Here is a 25,184-nt window from a genome sequence, read left to right on the forward strand (position 1 = left end):
GTTTGATGTGCACTTGCAACCTTATTAATGTCCATATAGCTTTTATCATTTGATAATATATCAACGGCTTATTGTATGTTGACAATCCAGAACTACAACCTACTAGTTAATAGTTTTCATGTATATATTTACTTTCATTGAGCCTTATTTTCCATGCATTTGTCCACTTAATTATATTGTTACTTGCTTCCTGTAATTTTTGGTGTCGATTCTTCAACATCTCACAGCCAATATTGCTGCATCGTCAGCATATGTAGCCAAAGTTACACCTTCTAAATCTGGCAAATCGCTTGTAGCACGTATAACATAGGACCCAGAATACACATATATCATAAAACCTTGAGGCACACCATCCCTAATTCTCTAAGCAATAAAGGTCTCCTAGTCATGTTTGATTCAGAAAAGAATGTCAGATAAATACGACTTAAGTAACTCAACGAAATGCAAAGGTATCAGTTTCTTAAGTTTAAATAATAAACTAACGTGTCAAACTTTATCGAACCACGTCCAGAAATATTCTCGAACATATTACCCTTCTTCTAACGCCTCTTCTACAATATTTGTTATTCTGCTAACAAGGCTGATTCCACTTTCTATTATCAGCATCAACGTTGTTAATAATAAGGCATTTTCAAAAACACAATACTGCGAAACAATAATCTGATACATACGCAATATATTTTTGAAAGTTGCATAAAAATTATTTTGAATTTGCAGTTTTGCGTTCGTGAACAAAAAATGTGGTTAGTAAAAAAAATCTGATGTGGTCAGCACATAACCGACCGCATTGTGTATTGTCTAGTTAAATGAAAGTGTTACAGAATAGTATAAAAATGTCTGTTAAATACTTTTTTTAGGACATTTTCCAATTTTTAGGACATTAGTAAGCTTTTAGTATACATACTTACAAAAATGTAAATTTGGCTCTTAGTAGAGTTTCGCTTTGTGCTACCCGAATTCCCTGAAATGCTCGCCAGTTAGTTTCGGTAACAACCAGAACTCAAATATCAAATTTCAAGAAATTCTCGAGTCCTGATCTCTCCAAAAAAGTTATATGTTCATTGCTTTAATATGAGGAATTCATATATTAAATTTCAATGAAATCGGTTGATTATTTCTCTTTATATACACAAAAGTATATGTTTGGCCCGTAGTAAACGTCTAGTTGCCGAAGCCTGATCTTTCCAAAAAATTTACATTTAAAAAAAATTTTAATACGGGGAATTCATACATTAAATTTCAATGAAATCGGTTGATTATTTCTCTTTATATACACAAAAATGTATATTTGGCCCGTAGTAAACGCCCAGTCGCTGATGCCTGATTTCTTCCAAAAGTTAGGAATTTTTGCGTATGTTCGAGCAAAGCTTATATATGAAATTTCAAGTAAATCGGTTGAATACTTTCTTCAAAATGGTGAAAAATGTAAAATCGGCCCGCAAATCCGTTTTCGAGCCCTGATCTTTCCAAAAAATTTATATGTTCATTGTTTTAATACGAGGAGTTCATATATTAAATTTCAATGAAATCGGTTGATTATTTCTCTTTATATACACAAAAATGTATATTTGGCCCATAGTAAACGTCTAGTTGCCGATGCCTGATTTCTTCCAAAACATACGAATTTTTGCGGACGGTCGAGCTGAGCTTATATATAAAATTTCAAGTAAATCGGTTGAATACTTTCTTTAAAATGGTCAAAAATGTAAAACAGGCCCGCTAAAAAGTGCAGTTCCCGAGGCCTGATATACCTCAAAAGTTGATCGATCCGTGCCATGGTAGAAATAAACTTACATATAAAATTTCATCAAAATCGGTTCAGTCGATCTTTAGATACACGCGTGCACACACAGACCGACAGACGGACATACCGACAGACCGACAGACCGCCAGACCGACAGGTTGCTAAAAATAGTTTATTTACACTTCCCTACTATGGAGAACTACGTTCCCACCGAAAACTCGATATGCAAAATTTGTTGCCATCACATAACCTACCTATTGTTTACACAATACGGTCGGTAAAAATTTATTAAGTATTATTTTAGCCAAATATTGGAAAATTCTATTTCAAGAAAAATAAAAATTAAAGAAAAAAACTAAAACAAAGAAAAATTTTGTTATTATCTACATTATTAAGTACAACAATTAAGAGACGAATTCCTAAAAATTCAAGTTACATAGAAGTGATAAAAATGATGCCCAACGATGTTTTTGAAAACCTTTATTTTATACGTATATTTTAAAAAGTATAAAGTATTTTTATACTTTCTTTATTTTATACGTATGTGTCATACATACGTTATTTTATACGTATGTGTCATACAAGAGGAACTTAAATCCACTGGGAAAAATAAAAGTACTGGTAGACCACCTGATAGCTTGGAAGTAACTTTGTATATCACTATATGGACGCTAAGCAACCATACAACATATAGAGATGTATCAGACAGATTTAATTTATCAATTGGATTAGTGCTTAAAATTGTACTAAAAACATGAAAAATGATAAGTGACTTAAAAAATAAATATATTAAATGGCTAAATGAAGTCGAATTGAGAAAAAGCAAAAATAGATTCGATATATTAAGGGGTCCCAACAGTTTTCCAAACGTTATCGGGTGCGTTGATGGAACCCATGTAGCTATTCATCAACCAAGTGAAGATGTATGGAAGTATTACAATGGAAAATCGTTTTATTCACTTATATTGCAGGTAGAATAGAAATTATTTAAATTTGTATATAATAAACACATTTTATAGATAGTATGTCTATTCATTTTTATCTACATTCATTTCAATATTATACCCTGCACCGTCGTAAGGGGCAAATTACCTTTGGCATGTAGTTTGTAACGACATGAAGGAGTCATCTGCGGTATGGACATTTATATATATATTCTTGCTCAGCGTAAAATTCTGCGTTAATTTAGACATGTTCGTCCGTCCGATCGCACTATAACTCAAAAACGAATAATGCAATATTTATCAAAGGTATTTTCACAAATTCCGTGGCTTCAATAATGCGTGAAGTTTTTATAGAATTGTTTCAGAGGTTCGAGTAAGTAATTGACTTTCGCGTTAACACTTTCCTCTTTGAGGATCCTTAATACCTGCGTGTAATTAGCTATATTACTTAATATTACCGGCGGAATTTTATGTTTCTTGAGTTGAGCATTTTTCCTTGGTGGATATTTTTCTGCTTTAGTGCTATCAATTTTTAGTGCCGGTTCCATCTATGGTAAACTCGTGGCTTTTCTCTTTTTTGAGTTCCTTTTGGTTTGAAGAATTTAATTGCTTTCCCTAGCCAACTCTTCTTCGTCTGCTTCATACACATCATACTCCTTTTGTCTTTTTCGGTGCCATTTAAAACTACAGTCTGCTGTTCCAATAATTTTAAATTTTCTGCCTTAATTTCCAGATCTCTTCTTTTAGAAAGCAGAAATTTTAGAGGTTTTACTTTTGTTACCTTCTTCAGACTTTCTTTCTTTATAACCTTCTATGGTTTTCCTTCTAACTTTCATAGGAGGAGCTTGCAACCTTTGAACTCTTGCCAAAATGGTTCATTAATTTCGCTAAGTGATTTTTTTTTCTACTGGCTACTTCATTGAATGGTTTGAACATTCAGCCAAGCCCTCACCCACAGTCGTGATCTGTGTCGACACCTTGATAGATATTTCTACCGCATTTATGGTCTTATTATTGGACATTTCATATTTGTTTATAAGTTATAAAAAAAAAATGACAAAAAGGGAAACGAAAAAATGATATTTTCAATTCTCATTCTAATAATAATGCAATGCAGTGTTGCGATATTTTCATTTCTGAATTTCCCATATAATACTCGTATAATGTTTATTCCAGATTTCCCCACAAAACAATCTAAAAATTCACTCAAAAATTGCTACAATCACGAAACGTCCAAAACACAGCAAAATTCGCCAATGAGTATAAAATGGTAAATCATAAGGCTAAAGCGTTGAACAGTGAAATTGTTGTGATTTATAAAAGTTAAATTCCCTTTCCCTATTCCCTTTTCCAATATTCGTTTCTTCAAATTTCATGATATGGGAAAAATCCATCACATTTGCAACATTGATATTATGTTACTCAAAGTCACAATTACCGCATTGTGAATACAATACGTAGATTATGTGATGGCAACAAATTTTGCATATCGAGTTTTCGCTGGGAACGCATTTCTCCTTGGTAGGGAAATGTAAATAAACTATTTTTAGCAACCTGTCGGCCTGTCGGTCTGTAGGTCTGTTTGTACAAGAATGTATCTCAAGTTCGGTTGAACCGTTTTTCATTGGCATCAGGAACTGCACTTTTTAGCGGGCCTGTTTTACATTTTTGATCATTATGACGAAAATATGCAAAAGATTTAATTGAAATCTCAATTTTTGAAGAAATCAAAATTTTTTGGAAAGATCAGGACTCGGAAACTGATCTGAGAGCTGACTTTACATTTTTTACTGTGTCTACGGAACTAATTGATGGAATTTCTTGAAATTTGGTATTTGAGTTCTGGTTGTTACCGAAACTAACTGGCGTGCATTTCAGGAAATTGGGGTTGCACAAAGTGAAACTCTACTAAGAGCCAAATTTAGATTTTTCTAGGTATGTTAACTATAAGCTTACTAATGCCCTAAAAATTGAAAAGAAGTATTTAACAGGAAATTTTCAGACATCAGATTTTTTTAATTGTTGCTTTTGTTTATGAAATTACGAAGAAGTATCCAAAAAAGTTTTACAAAACTTTTCTCACAAAATGTTATTCAGAAAAAAAGAGAAAACGTAATATATCCTAAGCGTAATGGATTGTATACATTCTTTATTTGTTAATACATAGATTATTAACATTCAATTCGTTTATGGTCTTAAATAAATTTTATTTTTATTCTATTATTATAAGAAATAATGTGTATATACAAATGGAACAAAATGCAAACAAAAGAGAAAATAGAATCCGACTTGTTATGCCATACGAAGTTAATACTATTTATAGATATGGATATATGTATAATGTAGAAAAATTTGATCATAAATAACTTGTTTTATAGTGTAAATTAAAAAGTTAAGTAGACTATAGCATATTAAACATTTGGCCCTTGATAACAAAATGGCAGCCACACATTTTAAAATAAGTGCTATGTCAATTCAAAATATGTAAAAATCTTATTGAAATTCTGCCTTAATTAAATTATACATTAGTTCTATTTATTGAAATCATAAAATGCATTATTAATTCATCTGAACAGTCGGAAACTACTTCATTAAGATTAATAATTTATTTGCTTTTTTATTATTTTTAATCTAATGTCAGTTTTTCACGTTACGTGTACAAAATTAAATATTAAAATGAAATCACATCATAACAAGGACATTTTAGTACGTGCAATGTGTTGTTGTAAAATTTGTTTTTCACAATTTCCTTCTCCTTATGATATGCTATATATATTATACAAAAATATCCGTGTGTTCATCGCAAATTCATTTACATTTCTTCACGTTTTTATGTTTAACTGTATAAAATGTATGTAATGTAAAATAATAAAATACTTAGAGTAAAAAATTTAAACAAGTTCTGAGCATATATAAACCGGTAAAAGGCATAATTTTTTCCAATATTATAGATAATTATAATAGATAATTTGTTTTTTACTGAACTTAATGTAATTGAATAGTGTTGAATTTTATAAATTAAGTGCCTGTTTTTAAAGACGGCTATATGAGGTAAAAATTTGAGAATTGTTTATATTGTAAATTACGAAGTTTACAAGCATTAAACTTGTAACACACAATACTTTAATTTCAGCTAAGCTCATAAAACAAGTTTAATATAACGTCATATAATATGTATAAAAAACTAAAGAACTATACATCCTTGAACTAATACTAAAGCTTAGCGAGTGAAAAAATCTAAAATGGAAAAAACCCTGAATAAAGTACATTTCAAAAAAAATATGTATACGAGTACATTCTATTGTAAAGAATTACACATATGATGAAAGTTAAAACAGGAAAAAAATAAAAAGTTACAATGTGAAACTTCAAAGTAGCAAAACCATGTGGAAAAATTAATATCAAACAAAAAGGGATTAAGATAAGATGATTTTAGGATTACAAAATAAAAAAAAACAGAAAGAAAGAAAGAGGAAAAATCATCAGAAATGTTTATCATAGGTGAAGTAAAATTAAAGTTAAAAGTGAGGCCCAACCAGTCCCTTTATTCCGTGTATATAACAATAATTTTTGTTTATTTTACAAATATATTAAATTAAATATACTTAAATTTATAAATTTCATGGTAAATTTACAAAAAGTAGAGAGTTGAATATTTTTACTGGGATCTGTACTTTTTAGCGGGTCTGTTTTACATTTTTGAACATTTTGAAGAAAATATTCAACCGATTTTCTTGAAATTTCATATATAAGCTTTGCTCGACCGTCCGAAAAAATTCCTAACTTTTGGAAGAAATCAGTCATCAGCAACTGGACGTTTACTACGGGCCAAATATACATTTTTGTGTATATAAAGAGAAATAATCAACCGATTTCATTAAAATTTAAATTCTTCGTATTAAAACAATGAGCGTATGAATTTTTTGGAAAGATCAGGGCTCGAAAACTGATCTACAGGCCGATTTTACATTTTTCACCATATCTACGGTATTGATGAAATTTCTTGAAATTTGATATTTGAGTTCTGGTTGTTACTGAAATTAACTGGTGAGCATTTCAGGGAATTTGGACAGCACAAAGCGAAACTCTACTAAGAGCCAAATTTACATTTTTCTAGATATGTTAACTATAAGCTTACTAATGTCTTAAAAATTGGAAAGAAGTATTTAACAGACATTTTTATAATATTCTGTAACACTTTCACTTAACTGGACAATACACATTGTGGTCTGTTATGTGCTGATCACATCAGATTTCTTTATGGATGAAGTACTAGAAACGAATCTTCCACTGAACTTAAACGTTTTTCTTATATTCTCTGATATTTTAATAACTTTCTTTAAGGTTACATAATTGTGTAAATTCAAGGGTACGAAACATTTGATATTATTTAAATTTAACACAATTTAAGTAGACAAACAAACGGTCGTTTTGTTAGATTTATGAAGAAAAAAGAACAAGAACAAACAAAATATAAACTTTTGTTTCCTTTTTCCATGGGAGCTCAAAAAAATGCAAAAAAGAAAAATTAGGAAAAAAGTTTTTGTGAATTCTGAGTACAACAACTGTTACGTATTAGACAATTTATGTTTGTAACGTTTCCTTCATCTTTTTATCTATCGTTTTTTTTGCGCTTTGATTCTTATTTTTTTGAATAAACAAAATAGTTTTTCTATACAATATTCATCTCTATTTCATTTTTGACTCAAGTGAAGTCGAAATGAAACCATAAATACGTTTTTCTACATTTAAACAATATTGTTTTTTGTATATATAAGATCTTGTTGTAAAAACTAGTTGGAAAAAATGTCATTTTGTTGATATTAGTAATGAAAATATCAAAAACAATTGAACAGAAAGTTCACATATAATGACAAGATGATTTCCAATTAAATTAAGATTTTGTTGTAGGTTTTATTTCGAATAAGTACATTATATATGCATGTACGTATGTGTGTATATTTAATGATGAGTATTTTCTTTTTTACAAATATGATTAAAATTCCAAATTTATTTATTTGTCTTAATTTTTATAATGATATAGTTATTAATTCGGGTAAACTATCAAGATCTGCATCTTTTTAGATCAGATCAAATAAAGAAAATTTAAAATTATATTTTAAACTTCAATTTTTAATCCTAATAAAATTTTGCGATATTGAAGAAAGTCAAATTTTGTAATTCACATAGTATTCATATTTTCAAAATTGTATATTTATGTACACACATTATATGAACGCAATATTAATATGTATGTAAACCCATTTGCATATTAAGATTCATGTTTAAAATTCAAAATACACACGAATTATCAAAATTCAAATAATTTTCAAAGAATAGTACAATGTACCTATAAGCATTCTATTCTAAGTAAGTTAGCATTCTTTAATATTAAAGGAGTTCTTGTATTCACTTCTAGTTAAAAAGCAATCATGGTCGTAGACACAAACCGCCTAACTCGATAAAAGACAAAAATGAGTTATATGTATATTCTACTGAGTCCTTTAAAACGCGTAAACTAAAATTTGGGTTTTCTGCAATAATTGAAACAATTGTTAATAGTAACTTCAAATTGAAAAAGCAGAATGGGAGCCATTTTCGAATTAGAAAGAAATTTAGATCAAATAACCTCAAATTTGTTTCCAAAATTCAATTTAAAATTTTAAATTTAATTTATCTTAGAACGCTTAAAACAAATGTAGTTTGTGTTTGTTGCCCTAAAATTGCTTTACTTTTGTACCCCTTATCAAAATGTTTTTAATTTATTATGAAATATAAGCAAAATAAAAATAATGGTATTAATATAAAATGTATGTAGCCTATTTTTAAGAGATTTTACAATAAAAAAAAACATTTTTTCAATAAAATTTATTGAAAATACCAAATCAACTCTTGTTTGCTTAAAGATTTTATCAATTCCATATTATTAATTTATTTTTTTTTTATTTATTTTATTTTTCAGATATTTTTCAAAGTTTTGGTTATGTAAGTATCCTAAGTGTATAAATATACATATATATGCAAGTATGTACATGTTTTATGTGTATGCGTTTATGTTGGTGAGTTCAATGCCAAACCTTTTTAATACGGATTTGTTTATTAATATAAAAACTAACCTCAGATTTATACATTAATAATAAATTTTAATGTTAAAAGTTTTCCAAGAAATTATTTTATGATATTCGTGACTATATAAAGTCTGCGTCTACCAGAATATTTAATTATTCATTTATAAAGTAAATCATCGAACTTTAAAAACCTTTACAAAATTGAATTTCATTAATTATTAAAGCTAATCATATTATATATGTACATACACATATTATGTAAACCATGCATGTATGTATGTACTCGTACGTGTGTATTATGAAATTTTTATGCGTTTATTACATTTTTTTATTAAGTCTAGAGAATTCGAAAAATTATCGGCATAATTTGAACATTCTTTGTAAATATGAAATTCTCTCAACGTTCCCAATATTTAAAATTCTAATAATTTGAAAAATTTTTTTTATTTAATTTTTTTTTTTTTTTTTTGTGTATAGAAGTCCTTGTTCACCTATGTGTATAAAAGTTCAGACAGGCACCATAAATACATTTAAAAAAATAGAAGAAAAATATTTTGTGAGAAATTTTTTTCTAATTTTCTTTTCTTCGTATTAATAATTTTGTAAAAGGGAATGATTTTGTAGGAAATTTTATTATAATAAAAACAAACATGTTCATAAAATATAATATAAATGTGATTATGTAGTTTTTTCTTTGTACTAAAATGAAAATATGTATGTACGTATGTATATACGTAAAATATTTTTTATTGGAACGCAGCATTGTACGTCGAAAGAGAGTTTTATTTATGTATATTTGAAGAAATTTTCTTTATGTTCACATTTCACTATAACTTTTTCGAATGCTATATACAAAAATAGTTTTATTTTAATTTGTTATATTAATATGTTAGAATTTTTATGTGTGGATTATCCTGTAGCCAGAGTTGGTTTTAAAAATTTTCGTTCCTAATTCCTTTGTGAAACTTAAATGGTACAGTGTACTATAATTTCATTTTAAAGATTTTTAAAAAACTTTTGTTCTGTCATTCTAGTTTTAATGACAGAACAAAAGTTCTAGTTTCACAATGCTGAAATTTGAATCCGATTTTTGCTATTTAAAAAGAATAAAAAAGAAAATATCCAGAGCAATTACAATGTTATATATCATTTTTAGTTTTAATACAATTATTTTAATAGAGTTTGTTAAAAAAATATCTGAACATTGCTTGATGAGTTGCTAACAATTAATGCATAACTGAACTAAGAGCTAATTGTTTACCCATGTTTAAATTGTACCCATGTTTAAATCTTTTACCCTGGTTTAAATTGTAAATAAACATAAATGATTTCCGATTTTACTCGTCTATTCGGAAAACGGTATTAAAATTTAGAAGCAATTGCTACTTAATCTTTAACAACAAATTTTCCGCACTTACATTGGTATATATTTTTTTAAGCTAAAAGAAAAGGGCGTTTTCCCACTTATAAAACTTAAAAGCTTTCAGCGCATTAACGAATAACTCAAAAATGTAAAAATGTAAGGTGGAAAGATTCATAAAAATTTATTTTAGGTACATTTAAATTGAATCGATGTCGGTTCATTCAATAAATATGTAAGTATATTGCATATTTAAAGCAAAATATAAAAAAAATATACCATAGAATTTTTGTTTTGGACGGCTCCAACTACCATTAAGCATACACATAAAAAACCTTTCTTTTTTTCAACCCTAGAGCCATTCGCAAATATAGTTAAAAAACATTTTTCTATGCCGTTTTAAAAATTTAGTTATTGATACTCGTATACAATAAAATTAAAGCTGAAAAGAGCATATTTAGGATTTCTACTTTGATTTTCCTTTCCTGACATTCTTAATAGTTCACAAAAAATACAGACAGTTTTACATCAGTATTGATTTTTTAAAATAGATAATATTTCTATAATGTTTATGTATTTTTTTACATAAATACTTATCGTTGGCTGAGAATTATTTAATGCCACGCGCCATTTAGTCAGTTTCGAGAAAATTGAATTTAAAAGTTTGATTGAACTTGTTGGGAAAACTAGCCGAAAATAGTCCTTTTTATCGTTAATAACAATATTGAAACATTTTTCTCTACATTTTAAGATTTTCCAATCACACTCTAGAAGCTAGTTGAAAAGTTGCAAGAATCTTTGTAAAGAAAGTTCACATAATCGTGTTAGCCCACCTCATACATTTCTTGATTTTTACCGACCGTATTGTGTATACAATAGGTAGGCTATGTGATGGCAACAAATTTTGCATATCGGTGGGAATGCACTTCTCCATAGTAGGGAAGTGTAAATAAACTATTTTTAGCAACCTGTCGGTCTATCAGTCTGTGTATGCACGCGTGTATTTCAAGTTCTGCTGAACCGATTTTGATAAAATTTTATTTTTGATGAAGTTTATTTCCACCATGGCACGGATTGATCAACTTTTGGGATATATCAGGCCTCGGGAACTGCACTTTTTAGCGGGCCTATTTTACATTTTTCACCATTTTGAAGAAAACGTTCAACCGATTTACTTGAAATTTCATATATAAGCTTTGCTCGACCGTACACGAAAATTCCTAACTTTTGGAAGAAATCAGGCATCAGCAACTGGACGTTTACTACGGGCCAAATATACATTTTTGCCTATATAAAGAGAAATAATCGACCAATTTCATTGAAATTTAATATTTAAATTCTTCGTGTTGAAACAATGAACATATAAATTTTTTGGTAAGATCAGGGCTCGAAAACTGATCTACAGGCCGATTTTACATTTTTCACCATATCTACGGTATTGATGAAATTTCTTGAAATTTGATATTTGAGTTCTGGTTGTTACCGAAATTAACTGGCGAGCATTTCAGGGAATTCGGGTAACACAAAGCGAAACTTTACTAAGAGCCAAATTTACATTTTTCTAGGTATGTTAACTATAAGCTTACTAATGTCCTAAAAATTGGAAAAAAGTAATTAACAGACATTTTTATAATATTCTGTAACACTTTCATTTAACTAGACAATACACATTGCGGTCGGTCGGTGACCACATCAAATTTTTATTTGCACTGTATGCAATGGATATTGAATTTTATAAAACAAACTGAATATTTATCAGCTTCTTTTAAAGATTTTGCAGCATGGCCTAAATTATTTTAAAAATCAAGGATGTGATATAAAAACAATTTTTGTTATTTTTCTGTTTTTTATACCCTGCACTTTCGTGAAGGGTATATTAACTTTGGTATAGAGTATGTAACCACTTGAAGAAGTTATCTGCTGTGTGGACATATATATACATATATATTCTTGCTCAGCCTAAAATTCTATGTTGATTTAGCCATATCTGTCCGTCCTACCGATCGCACGATAACTCAAAAACGAATAATGTAATTTAACAAATTGTTTTTTTGTGCCAAGGACAAACCCTATTGCAAATGAATCAATTCGGACAGCGAGTTCGGGTGGCTGCCATAAAACTCAAAGAGTTTATTTCAAATATATCACAAACTATTAAAGGTATAAATATGACATTTTGTATACGTGTGTCCAATTTTCTACACACGCTCTTAAAATTTTAATAGGAGGGATGCCATACAAATTTAAAAGATAATTTTAAATATTTGGAAAAATATTAAAGTCAGATTAATGAAACTTGGCAGTTGTGTAACCTATTCACATATAGGTCACATATATTTCTCAAGTTTTGGTGGAATTGCTGGACAGATTCGGGTAGCTACCATACAAGTTCAAAAGCTAATTTTAAATAATGGAATAAAGTGAGATTCATGAAACTTGGCTTCGTATGTCCAACTATAAGTCAAAGACATCCGTAAAGTTTCTATAGAGTGGTTTCACAGGGTTGAGTAATTGCCATACAACAATGAAAGGTGCAGGATATAATGCAATCGGTTTATACTGACTGAAAAGTTTTTACTTATTTTTATTTACTTTCTTCGACCCAGGACAAAAATAATTAATATATGTCTTTAGAAATCTTTCGAGTTAAAAATAAAATAAAAATAAACTTAAATCCAAAGTTCTTATTTCATTATTTATTTCTTATAGAAAGATTAGGCCGAGTAGAAATATTTTTGATATTCAATTTAAAATATTCAGTCAACTTCGAAAATCCTATTTAAGAAAAATTTACCTACAGTACACACATATATACTGTCATTTTGCGTACATACTATAATAATAATTTTACGCAAGTTAAAAAACAAAATTAAAATATCTTATAGACATCAAAATTATAAACTCAAAGCAAGAACAAAAAGGAATTCGGTTCTCTTTTTTTCAAAATTCGGTTTTATAAACATTTCAAAATTATACAAAAAGTTGAATACAAAATTCATATAGAAATCTTAAAGAAGTTCAAAAATACATACTGTAAGTGTATAATATTATGATGTTTCAAGAGCTCGGTTGAAATATATAACAGAATAAGTTGATTAGTGTTAAAGGAGCCCTATAGTAATAGTAAATATGGATTTCGTTGATTAGGTTCTGTAGATTTGTTTTATATTTGTGGTACTATGTAAATTCCTATTTATTAAGTTAATTTATGGGGTTAGATATTTTTCAATATTCTTATGTCGAAATTTTCATGTTATACGGAAATCAAATTAAAAATGGACTGCATTTATAGTTTGCAATGCAAATCAATGATTTTTCCACAAGTAGAAGAATTTTTTGCTTTAGTTCTGACATTTCGGTTTTTTAGAAGGCACTAGATTTTTAATTACCTTTTATATTAAAAAAAATTCGGAATAATATTGACATATCGTCTAGATTTTTACCCAAATTTTAGAAAAAGATTAAAGAAAGTATGAAAAGGTAAAAAGCAGAACTTTGTCTAATATTCTAATCTATGTAATGGGGAATAATATTTAAAATGAGGATAAAGAGTTTAATTTTAGAATAAGGGAATTATTCTTAAACTTATGTTAAATTTTAAATTTAAATTGATCTTTCGAACTGAGTGGCCTGCTTTTCCACAAGTTATTATCCCATGAATGGTTTTAATTTATTATTCATCATTGGTTTCAATTTAAATATGTGTATATGGGCTCCTCAAGGATTTATAAATGTATATAATTAATAAATTAGATAGGTATTCTAAGAATAAGGAAAACTTGGTTCTTGCTTTAAAAAAAAATTTTTTTTGTCTTAATACAAAGAAACACAATATTCAAAGGTTTCTGGGGAACTTGAAAATGTAGTTGTTTAATTGTGAAATTTTTAAAACGAAAAACTCTTTAGAAAGGTAAGCAGAAAAATATTTCTTTATCCCTAATAGGTATATTATTGGTAAAACATAATGGAATAGAGCAAATATTTTTGCTATTTGCATTTGAAAAGAATTTCATGATTAAATCAAAATTTTCTATCAAAAAAACTAATAGTTATTTTCTTCAAGGCTCTTTTCATTAGCACATAAGAGAAGTTTTTATATTATCATAATATTCGTGGATAAAATCTGGAATATTAATTATGTTAATTAATTAATTGACACGGTTGTATGATGTGAGAGAATAACTGTAATTATAATAAAAATTAATATTACAATGGTACTTACAACTTAAAAAAAATCTTTCAATCAATGGCAATCAATGGTTAGAAATGCCAAGTATATAGGACAACTGTGTCATTTATAAAAAAAAATAACGTTTGTGCTTCATTAAAGTTAAAAGTCCATTTATTAAATAAATAGTTAAATTAAATTTTGAAGTGGGTTGACGGTTGAACCGTTTCATATTATTTTGTTTTCATATTGTTATCAATGGTTCTAATTATGAAATCTCGAGATATCTAAAAAAATTTATAGTGGAAAATCAAGTGTAAGCATTATTACTCCTAACCTTATTAGTTATTGATATAAGCTATTGAAATTCAATATTTTCCACAAAATTTTTATACTTTTGTAAATTTGACACATAAATATTTGCGGAATTCTGAAGCCTTTGCTTTAAACGTTTATTTTGATCTGCGTTATATTTACCGCACTTCAAAAATGAAATTTTATTCTGAAATGGACTGTGCATTGTGAGCAATCTACTTTTCATGGAGAATATTCTTATTCACCTACCTAAAAATTAAAAATATTTTCGATATTGAATTTTATGGAAGCCACAAAAGATAGCAATTTTCTATAAAGATAACTATGTCAAAAAGGTTTAATTTAGCACCTGGATTTGTTTTTCAAGTTTTTCTAATGGCTTTTTTCTTAGATAGTAAATTTTGCAGTTTGAGAATAAAAAAACACCTAATAATATTTAAATACTATAATACCTAATAATATATAAATACACAACAATAAAATAATATTTAGTAATTTAGTAAACTTTCAGTAATTTTAAATTTCAAAAAAAATCCTGGCAGTCTAGCTGACATTCTAGAATAATGTAGATTTTCTAACAAATTTTCTCAAAAATATAAAAGCTTTTAATCATTTATTATGGCAATCGGAATTAAAGTACGACATTTTAAAGGAATGTTGATTACTTCCTTATATGTAGGGCTCAATTTTGATCCTGTTATAGATCCAGTTTTTGTGAGATTAATATTTATTATATTATGAGACAAAATTTAATAAATTTCAAGAAAATATAATGATTATTTTCATAAAAATTATGAAAACTGTAAGGTCGTCTTGTAAAAAAAAAACCCAGATATTGAAGAAATATTTGATTAATTGTTCAATTTCCATAATAAGCTCAGGCATAATTTTCAATAGAATTGGTGTTAAATTTTAAATATTATAGATAAATAGCCAAACCAAGTAGGAGTAGTCAAAATGCAAAAATAAAATTTACAATAAAAACGACCAATAAAATGAAAAATTATACTCGTAAAATTAAAATAACCGATGTGATAGGAAGTGTGTGTCCATGTGTGGTTACAGAAGCTTCAACAAAGTTTGAAGCTTCTGTAACTACATAAAAGCAAAGACCCATATATTTAGATATATGCGCCTTTGATAAAAGTTATATGTAGGTAAAATTTAAAATTTTTAAGTTCTGGTTGTTACCAGAAATAACTAACGAAAAATGAAACTCTCCTAAGAGCCAAATTCACTTTTTTGTAGGTATGTTAACTAAAAGCTTATTAGTGCTCTTAAAATTGTAAAAAAGATTTTTTTTGTCAAGCTACAAAATTGAAAATAGTTATAACCTATTATTAACAAATTATAGTTAAGTCATAGAGAAAAGTCAAGTCAAGTCTATAAAGCCGCTTCTTAAAAGTATCTTTCGTTATTGTGAAATCTAAATTAACTTTATATTTATTCCCAAGAAGCAGCATTCTGTTTACCGGTGCTTGCCGCAATTAGTCTTTTGAAAGGGTACCGTAAAAAACTTTTGCGAGTGGGTTCTCACATTAGTATTAATGACAATTTTGCTCGGAATATCGGGCGATATGAGCTCCAACTTCAAAATAAGAAAAATAAACGTAACATCCGAGATTTCTCGTCTTTTAGCCAATGTGGGCATGTCAATAAACTTCAATCTACATTCATACGGGGTCAAGATTAGGGAATTTTCCCAGGGAAGGTAACGCAAAGCAAATCTCAAAAATTTTTTTTCTGAATAGCCTCGATTCTGTTCCTATGAACTTCGTAAATTGGAGACCAAACCGGCGATGCGTATTCAAGATGTGGGCAAACAAGGCAGGAGTAAAGAGATTTTAATGTGTAAGGGTCATTAAACAGTTTTAGATGTATTATAAAATTTATGCCTATTCAACTAAAATCAGTCAAGATTCGCGACAGTACCCTTAGTAAATGCGATAATGTCCAAAAGTTTTAAAACTTTATAGTTAGGTATACACCTAGAAATCTGCCATATAGTTGGGTTTAATATTCCATAACTTAAAAATCAGTTTTTTCCTTAATTAATTATCAAACTATTGTAATAATTTTAATTAGTAAAATTATAATAATATTTTGATTGCTGAACAGACTTATTATTTTGATTTATTAATTATTTTTTATTAAAACAGAAAAAAAAAATTATTAATGAAAAAAAGAAACAAAAAAACAATAGGGAGATACTTACGCGATTAAGGGGAATACTTATGCGGTTCTTATGAAATTCGAAATGTTGTTGATAATTGGATAAATTATTCATATAAAAATTTAGTTAAAGTTTACTAAAAAATTTAAAAATATAACCAATTTTTGTATCACATTTGTAAAACCGTATATGGCGGTAAAGCTTGATAAAATATTGATAGAGTTCATTTACATGCGCTGTATGAAATTTATAAAAACATAAAGATTCTTGTACGTTTTATGAATGACAAAACAAAAAATGCAATAGCTAAACCATGGTAATTTTCATTTCATATATACGATAACAATTTGAAACTGACCTGCAAAAATGTACATAAGTTGCTTAGAATGAATACAAAGGTATGAATTACGTGTTAATACATATGTCTTGGGTTTTTATCACTTTGTCAGTCCGTCCATCCGTTCGTAGACCTATATAAAAAACTTCTACATCCTTAAAGATAAAATGCTGAAATTTCATACGTAAATAGATCATTACCAGAAACTTATTTCTCTCCCCCTCTAAAACTCATAGCTCGCTAAAGCTTTAAAAATTTTTATTTTTTAACTATTTGTTATAACCAAACAGCATAGATTTTTTAAATTCTACAAACGCAGAAACGTCCCATTAAAAGTGGCAAGTCACTACTCTTCTACATTACAATAACGATTTTGTTACAATAAGTAGTTAAAAAAAATTGAATAATTAGTTGGATAAATTTTCTTCTATGGAAATAAGTTTCTAGTAAAGATTTATGTTCACTTGAAATTTCAGTTTTTGAAAAGTGCTAAAAAGGCAAATATCTATTCTTTTCTCTTGTTTTGTTATCATATTTCCTTACATAAAAATATCCTCTATCATTGAGTCAAATTAATACTAAAACGTGCAATTTCTAGGTACATATTTTATTTGACCTAACTTTTTACTTTCAATTTTTTTTAAATATGTAAAAGCTTTTAGTTATGTTACTTAACTATTTATGTTCCAAATGACGTGGTATTTAACCTTATTCAAATAATCTTAATATATTCCACGCCATTTTATATATTTGTAAATATACATACATATGCTCAATTATAATAAGAAAAAAATTTATATCTATATATGTGTGCATAAATAATTAATCTATATACATAAGTATATATTCATATTACAATATTATCTAGAAAATTAAATCTTGATGTAATAATAAAACTTTTGAAGTCTAAGGTGTGGTTCTTCGTTTACAAAAGATGGTGGTTGTGTTTAAGGAAGAAAACCAGAGGATAAGATGTGGAGCTACAAATTGTATTGATAAAATATTTTTTTCGTGTCAATAGCCAAGCACATGCCAACAATGAACCTTTTGCCATTGAGTATTTTCAATTACAAGGATATTTGAGGTTTAATGCTGTGCCTTATCAATGAATTCGTGAAAGTTATCTTTGAAAATAGTCTCGAGACTTTTGTAAACAATCTTATAGTTACAAACAATACAAAAAAAAAATTATAAAGAATGTTTTAGTTGCTATTTTTATGTTTTTTTTCTAAAAAATAAAATTTCGTGAACTTCGACGATAACCTATTTTTTAAAATTTTGTTTTTATTCTTATATTTTTTTCATTTTGTTAACCAATTCTCATGTTTCCTTTTTCATAGAACGAATTGAATATTAAAACTAAAATTTATCCTCAGATACCTCCGTAAGTATATGTACTTACTACGTAAAAAACCTATACAGTCTTTTAGAATATCGTCTTCTAAGTACCATTCAAAAATTAATTAAAATGGAAGCCAGCCGCAGGTCCTTTCATTCTTTCTTTCTTACTCGTATTATGTAAAAAAAAAACCCCTCAATAAAAATCAAATCAAACACATTTTTTTTTCATTTATCAAAAACAAAAAAAAAAGCGAGAACAAAATAAATTTAGGGAGAAAGTAAATAAATAATATTCAAGATGGAAGGATAATACCAGTTTTATACCAAAATTGAAAAAGAAAAGTTGGGGGAAAAAGTCCATTTATAAGAATAATGCTTTTAGAATAAGATTAAATGTCGCTAGCTAGCATTAATTTTAGATTAGTATAACAAAGAAACAATAAAAAAAGATAACTGGAATGATATCAAATTTATTTGTTAACAAGAATAAGGAGTGTGGGATCGGTTACTGGATATTTTAAATATTTTTAATAATTAAAATCGAAATATTATGGCAAACGTAAAATATTTTATGATATATTGAATTTAATTAAATTTGATAGTTCTCGATTTCTTGAAGTATCTATAAAGGGATAATACTTTTATAATTAATAAATAATCCCTATGAAATATTTTAAATTTCCAAAAAATATAATGAATTTTTATTGAAAAAGGGAACTCAATTAAATAAAAGGAATGATTTTCAACATAATTTTACAGTTATATATACGTATACGTATACACTTTCACTCATAAAATATGTCAATTGTTTCATAAAAAGACGTTGTAATATTAAACAAATATAAATTTTTTCTAATGGAATTATAACATAAATATGATTCCATTAATTTGAAATTTTGTAAATTATTTTATATTTATACATACATAAAGAGTATAACATTAAGAACTTGTAAATTTGCACGGTGAAATTTAAATAAGGAATTTTGATAATAAAATAATTCATTTTGTTTGAATATAGTTTGAGAACTGACATTTTGAAAACAATATAAAATTTTTATAAGGATTGCGGCTGAAAATAATTGAGTTCCTATGCGGTTGTTATACATATAGCAATTCGATTCTTCCCTCGGTTTTAATGAAATTTACACTAAAATTTCAATCAAAATAACAAAAGAATGTGTTCTATGTTAATGAGTTCATTAATAGTGTATTATTCGTTTTTAACATAAATTTTTCGATGAATTTGTTCAAAAATAAGTAAATTAATTGTTCGCAAATTGCTTTTTCTATTAAAATTCCGTAAAATAACTTTAATTTAGTTTAGAGAATTTTTTTCTGAAGACAAATATTTGCCCTTAAATAAATTTTTTGTCCTGTTTTTGTAATACCCTGCACTTCGTGAAGGGTATATTAACTTTGGTATGGAGTTTGTAACTACTTGAAGGAGTCATCTGCGGTATGGACATATTTATATATTCTTGCTCAGCGTAAAATTCTGCGTCGATTTAGACATGTCCGTCTGTCCGTCCGTCCGTCCGATCGCACGATAACTCAAAAACGAATGATGCAATCGACGCCAAACTTTCACAAGTTTTTTCTTTTGTGCCAAGGACGAGCGCTATTGTTATTGGACTAATTCGGACAACGGGTTCGGGTAGCTGCCATACAACTCAAAGAGTTTAATTTAAATATTTCAAAAACTAATAAAGCTATAAATTTAAAATTTTGTATACATGTGTCTAATTATATTCTACACATGCTCTAATAATTGTAATAGCTGCACCGGTTCGGGTGGCTGCCATACAACTCCAACAGCAAATTTTTTATATTCGGAAAAATAATAAAGTCAGATTCATGAAACTTGGCAGTCATGTGTCCAATTATAGGTCAAATATATTTCTGAAGTTTTGATGGAATTGCTTGACAGGTTCGGGTACTTGCCATACAACTCCAAAAGCTTATTTAAATATTTGGAAAAATAATAAAGTCAGATTCATGAAACTTGGCAGTTGTGTGTCGAGTTATAGGTCAGATATATTTCTGAAGTTTTGGTGGAATTGCTTGGCAGGTTCGAGTAGCTCCCATACAAGTCTAAAAGCTTATTCTTAATATTTAGAAAAATAATAAAGTCAAATTCATGAAACTTGGCAGTTGTGTGTCCGATTATAGATCAGATATATTTGTGAAGTTTTGATGGAATTGCTTGACAGGTTCAGGTACGTGCCATACAACTCCAAAAGCTAATTTTAAATATTTGGAAAAATTATAGTCAGATTCATGAAACTTGGCAGTCGGATGTCCAATTATAGGTCAGACATGTCCGTGAAGTTTCTATAGAATGATTTCACAGGTTCGAGTAATTGATACAATAAAGGAAGGTGCAAGGTATAATTCAATCGGTTTATACCGAGTGAAACGTTTTTACTTGTTTTTTAATTCATTCCATGTGTAACCAAATAAAATTTCAAAAACGATTTCAATTGTGTGAAATTAATTAGGGTTCATTTTGAGTTTTTAAAAAATTTTTTGAAATCCTACTTGACTTTAAATATCTATTTTTTAATTAAATAAGTAGATTTTTTTTCCCATTGGAAATCGAGACCCTTAAACCCATACGATCTTTTGTGATCACTGAGTAGATTAGCCGAACTTATAGTTTTATGTAAAATATATCTGTAAGAAATTGCATAAAAGTACCTGTACAAATAAAAAAAGTTTATAGTTTTGAATTAGTTTTAAACAAGTACTACATGCAAAATGCATTTTTCTAAAAGAAATTTGTAATGATTTTCAATTTGAGCTATAGTATTTGAAAATCTTTATTGTATTATAGTCGCTTTATCCGAATAAAATTATTGTGAATATAATTGGTTTACTTTGAAAATAAAAACGAGTTTCTCATTATTTAATTTTTTCCTTCATTCTTTTCTGGAACGTGGTTTCATTTCTAATAAATTCTATTATCCATAAACTTAAAGTTCCGAAATCTTGTATAACTACAATTTGTTAAAATTTGTTATTTTCTCCACAAAGAATTTTAGTTTAAGTATTATGTATACACCCTCATACATATTACATTTACATCTTTATCTACACGACATTGAAATATCTGACAAAACGTTGGTTTACAAAATATGTATAAAAAATTTTATCTTATAAATTTTAGAAAAGCTCATTCTTAAAATTCTTATAGGTATAATGTGAAATTATCACATTTTCAAAATCTGAAATCATAAAACGTTAAAAATTAAAATTTAAACAATTTATTTTCAATATCATTCATATTGTTTACGGATTTGTGTATCTTTAACAAACAATCTTTATTGGTGTTCAAAAATTGGTTATAATAAGAAAACAAATATTTGTTTGGTAATTTGGTGTATGTGAAAAACCGAATTTTTAATATTCAAGAAATATAAATCATGTAATAAAATGTGAGCACATGAACTATTTTAAAATCACATGTTGTGCATAATGTATATTTGTGTGTATATGTATATGAGTAGTATTAAAAATAGTATTAAAATAAAAAGAGAATTTATAAAAATATTTTTTTTGTATTGTAATCGAGAGTAGAGGGCATTCTTATTGTAAATATATGCACAAATATTTCAATGCAAATTCTTACAATTTAAAACTTATGCTCTCGTGCTATTGTGATACAAATAAATTTTTAGTCATTATGTGAGAAGTTTGAATATTTTCATATTGTCTCTAAGATATAATAAGGTTTAGATTTTATTAACAGAACAAAAAGAAAAAAAAGTGTTTGGAAAATATTATCATACCCTTTTCAAGTTTCACATTCTAATAAAAAATGGATACAACTCACTAAAATAATCATTGAGAGGCTTCAATAAAAAAAAAAACCCAGAATAAGTTTTTAAATAAATTTAAAGTGTTTAAGGAGCACATTTTATTTATAAAATGTTCTAATATTAGAAAAGTGACCATACTATGTAACTTTTATTAAGCAAAAAAAAAGCTTTATGGTGGCACGATTTTTCAATTAACATTTTATTCGGTATTGCATTTTGTGGTGAAAACTATTCACATTGATTTTCAATTTCGTTTTGGTGATGCACCGAAACAAACAAACAGCGTCAAAAATTATATTTACAGTATTATATATTTTTATTATACTCGTATATTTATTCCATATTTTTATTATTTCAAAACTATATTTATAATGAAAAAAAAAATATTAAATATTAATCTTGTTTACTGTTCTTCTATTCATTAAAGCTCCCTTTATTTAAAAAAACTTGCCGATAACAAAATTTTTAAGGAAAACATTGTATGTAAAACAATAAAAATCTGATGTGGCCAGCACATACCCGACCGCAATGTGTATTGCCTAGTTAAGTGAAAGTGTTACAGAATATTATAAAAAGGCCTGTTAAATACTTCTTTCCAATTTTTAAGGCATTAGTAACCTTATAGTTAACATACCTACAAAAATGCAAATTTGGCTCTTAGTAGAGTCTCGCTTTGTGCTACCAGAATTCCCTGAAATGCTCGCCAGTTAGTTTGGGTAACAACTAGAACTTAAATATAAAATTTCAATAAATTCCATCAATTCGTTACGTAGACACTGTAAAAAATGTAAAATCGGCCCTCAGATCAGTTTCCGAGCCCTGATCTTTCCAAAAAATTTATATGTTCACTGTTTTAATACGAAGAATTTACATATTAAATTTCAATGAAATCGGTTGATTATTTCTTTTTATATAAGCAAAAATGTATATTTGGCCCATAGTAAACGTCTAGTAGCTCACACCTGATTTCTTCCAAAAGTTAGAAGCTTTCGTGGACGGTCGAGCTTAGTTTATATATGAAATTTCAAGTAAATCTGTTGAATATTTTCTTCATAATGATCAAAAATGTAAAGCGTACGGATATAAAAATTAACAACTTTTTATTACACTTGTTCTTATTTTTAGCACTTTTCCAAAAATTTTTTGAAAAAAAGTGTTTATTAGTTTCACTTTGTCCGCCCGTCCGTGGACGTTATACCCCTCCACCAAACCCTAAAAATAGCCTTTTTTAACTATTTGTTGCAATGAAACCATAAGCATTTTTGAAATTTTGCAAACACAGAAAGGCAGCGGGTTGCTTGCCCTAGTGCGGTGTACTATAGTTAAACTTTAGAAAAACAAAATGGCCGTTCAAATTTACCGTTATCTAAAGTCTTTTTTTCCAAATTTTTGATGTCGTTTTTCTTCTAGATCCCAGCCTGCAGAAGCTTGAAATTTTAGAGGCTTTTAGATATTAACAAACACTTCATTTCGTTAGAAGAAAATTTTTTTGCATCTATACCCCCTCTCAAGTTATCGCCTCTTGAAATTTGTAAAATTTGAATTTTTGACACCTTATATTTCCGAAACCGCAAGTTTTTCAAATTTCTATAAACGCAAAAAGCTAACGGTAAATTTCATGACATTAAAAAATATAATTATTTTTCTTAACTCACACAATTAAACCTTAAAATCGAGCATTATGTTAATCTCACTTTATATTAATTTTTGCTTTATTTCAAAGACTGCATATATGCATCATCCTAAATATATGCAATCCTAGAAATAGTTTTGTATACGAATGAAAATAATTTTAATAGTGTGATATGTATACATAGACTGTATTTAAAAGCAGAATTTTCACTTGTTGAAGGGAAAAGTGCTACAATACAAACCATTGGTTTGACCCAACTTTATTTAATAATTATTTCAAAATAATTATTAAAAGTATGAGTGTATGTTAATTTATTTAGATTTTGTAGACGTAGTTAGGAATATGTATATCATCATGTTAATTCTTTTTGTTCTCAGTATGCTTAAGCGTGACTTTCGGATGTGTATACATGTCCAAAAGAATAATGGGTATATGTTTCTTTTATTTAAAATTTAATATGTTTGAAGAACGCTCATATTACTTCACGTTAAAAATTTGCTTTATAGCATTTTTTTTTTATTCCTACTTCGCTCCTGGGAGGAGCATAGGGCTGATACACGATATTGTAGATAATCATGAACACCAGTTTCTTACGTAATTGAGTTTACCAGATGACCAGATGCATAATGTGTATAACATAATGTGTATAAAGCTATTAATATTGAACATAATTTTTTATATTGACCTGACTGGGCTTTGAACCCGAGACCCCTCTGTTAAAGGACCAGTGCAATAACGACTGCACCATTGATCAGGTGCTTTATAGCATTAACGTCACGCAACTGAGCGTATTTATGCGTTATATTTAATAAACCTAAGGCTTTGTGATAACATTTTTACCGACCGCATTGCTTACAATAACGGAAGTATGCTATGGCAACAAATTTTGCATATCGAGTGTTCGTTCGAAACGCACTTCTCCATAGCAGGGAAGCGTAAATAAACTATTTTTAGAGAGGTGTCGGTCTGTCGGTCTGCCTGTCTGTTTGTCTATCTGTGTGTAGACGCGCGTATTCGAAGTCCAACTGAATCGATTTTCATGACATTTTTGATTTTCATGACATATGTTAGTTTATTTTGACTATGTCATGGATAGATCAACTTTTGGTATATATCAAGTCTTGGGAACTGGGTTTTTTTGCGGGCCAATTTTAGATTTTTGTTCAGAAAAAGAGAAATAATCAACCCATTTATTTGAAATATAGTATTTAAATTTGGGAGCCGATTTTATATTTTTTTCCATATCACGGAACGGATCGATGGAATTTTTTGAAATTTTATAT

At 27.9% G+C, this 25,184-nt stretch overlaps 1 protein-coding gene across 1 annotated transcript in view; it reads left to right on the plus strand.

Moving 5' to 3' along the window:
• LOC129605951 (fat-like cadherin-related tumor suppressor homolog) overlaps positions 1 to 25,184 on the plus strand; it is a 211,050-nt gene that overhangs the window by 58,016 nt on the left and 127,850 nt on the right. Inside the window, exon 2 of the mRNA XM_055515986.1 lies at positions 8,651 to 8,673. The gene's annotated coding sequence lies outside the window, so the exon portion shown is untranslated. The remainder of the gene's footprint in view (positions 1 to 8,650; positions 8,674 to 25,184) is intronic.

This window comes from Condylostylus longicornis, unplaced genomic scaffold, assembly GCF_029603195.1.
Source record: "Condylostylus longicornis isolate FDR11 unplaced genomic scaffold, ASM2960319v2 ptg000016l, whole genome shotgun sequence".
Classification (NCBI taxonomy): domain Eukaryota; kingdom Metazoa; phylum Arthropoda; class Insecta; order Diptera; family Dolichopodidae; genus Condylostylus; species Condylostylus longicornis.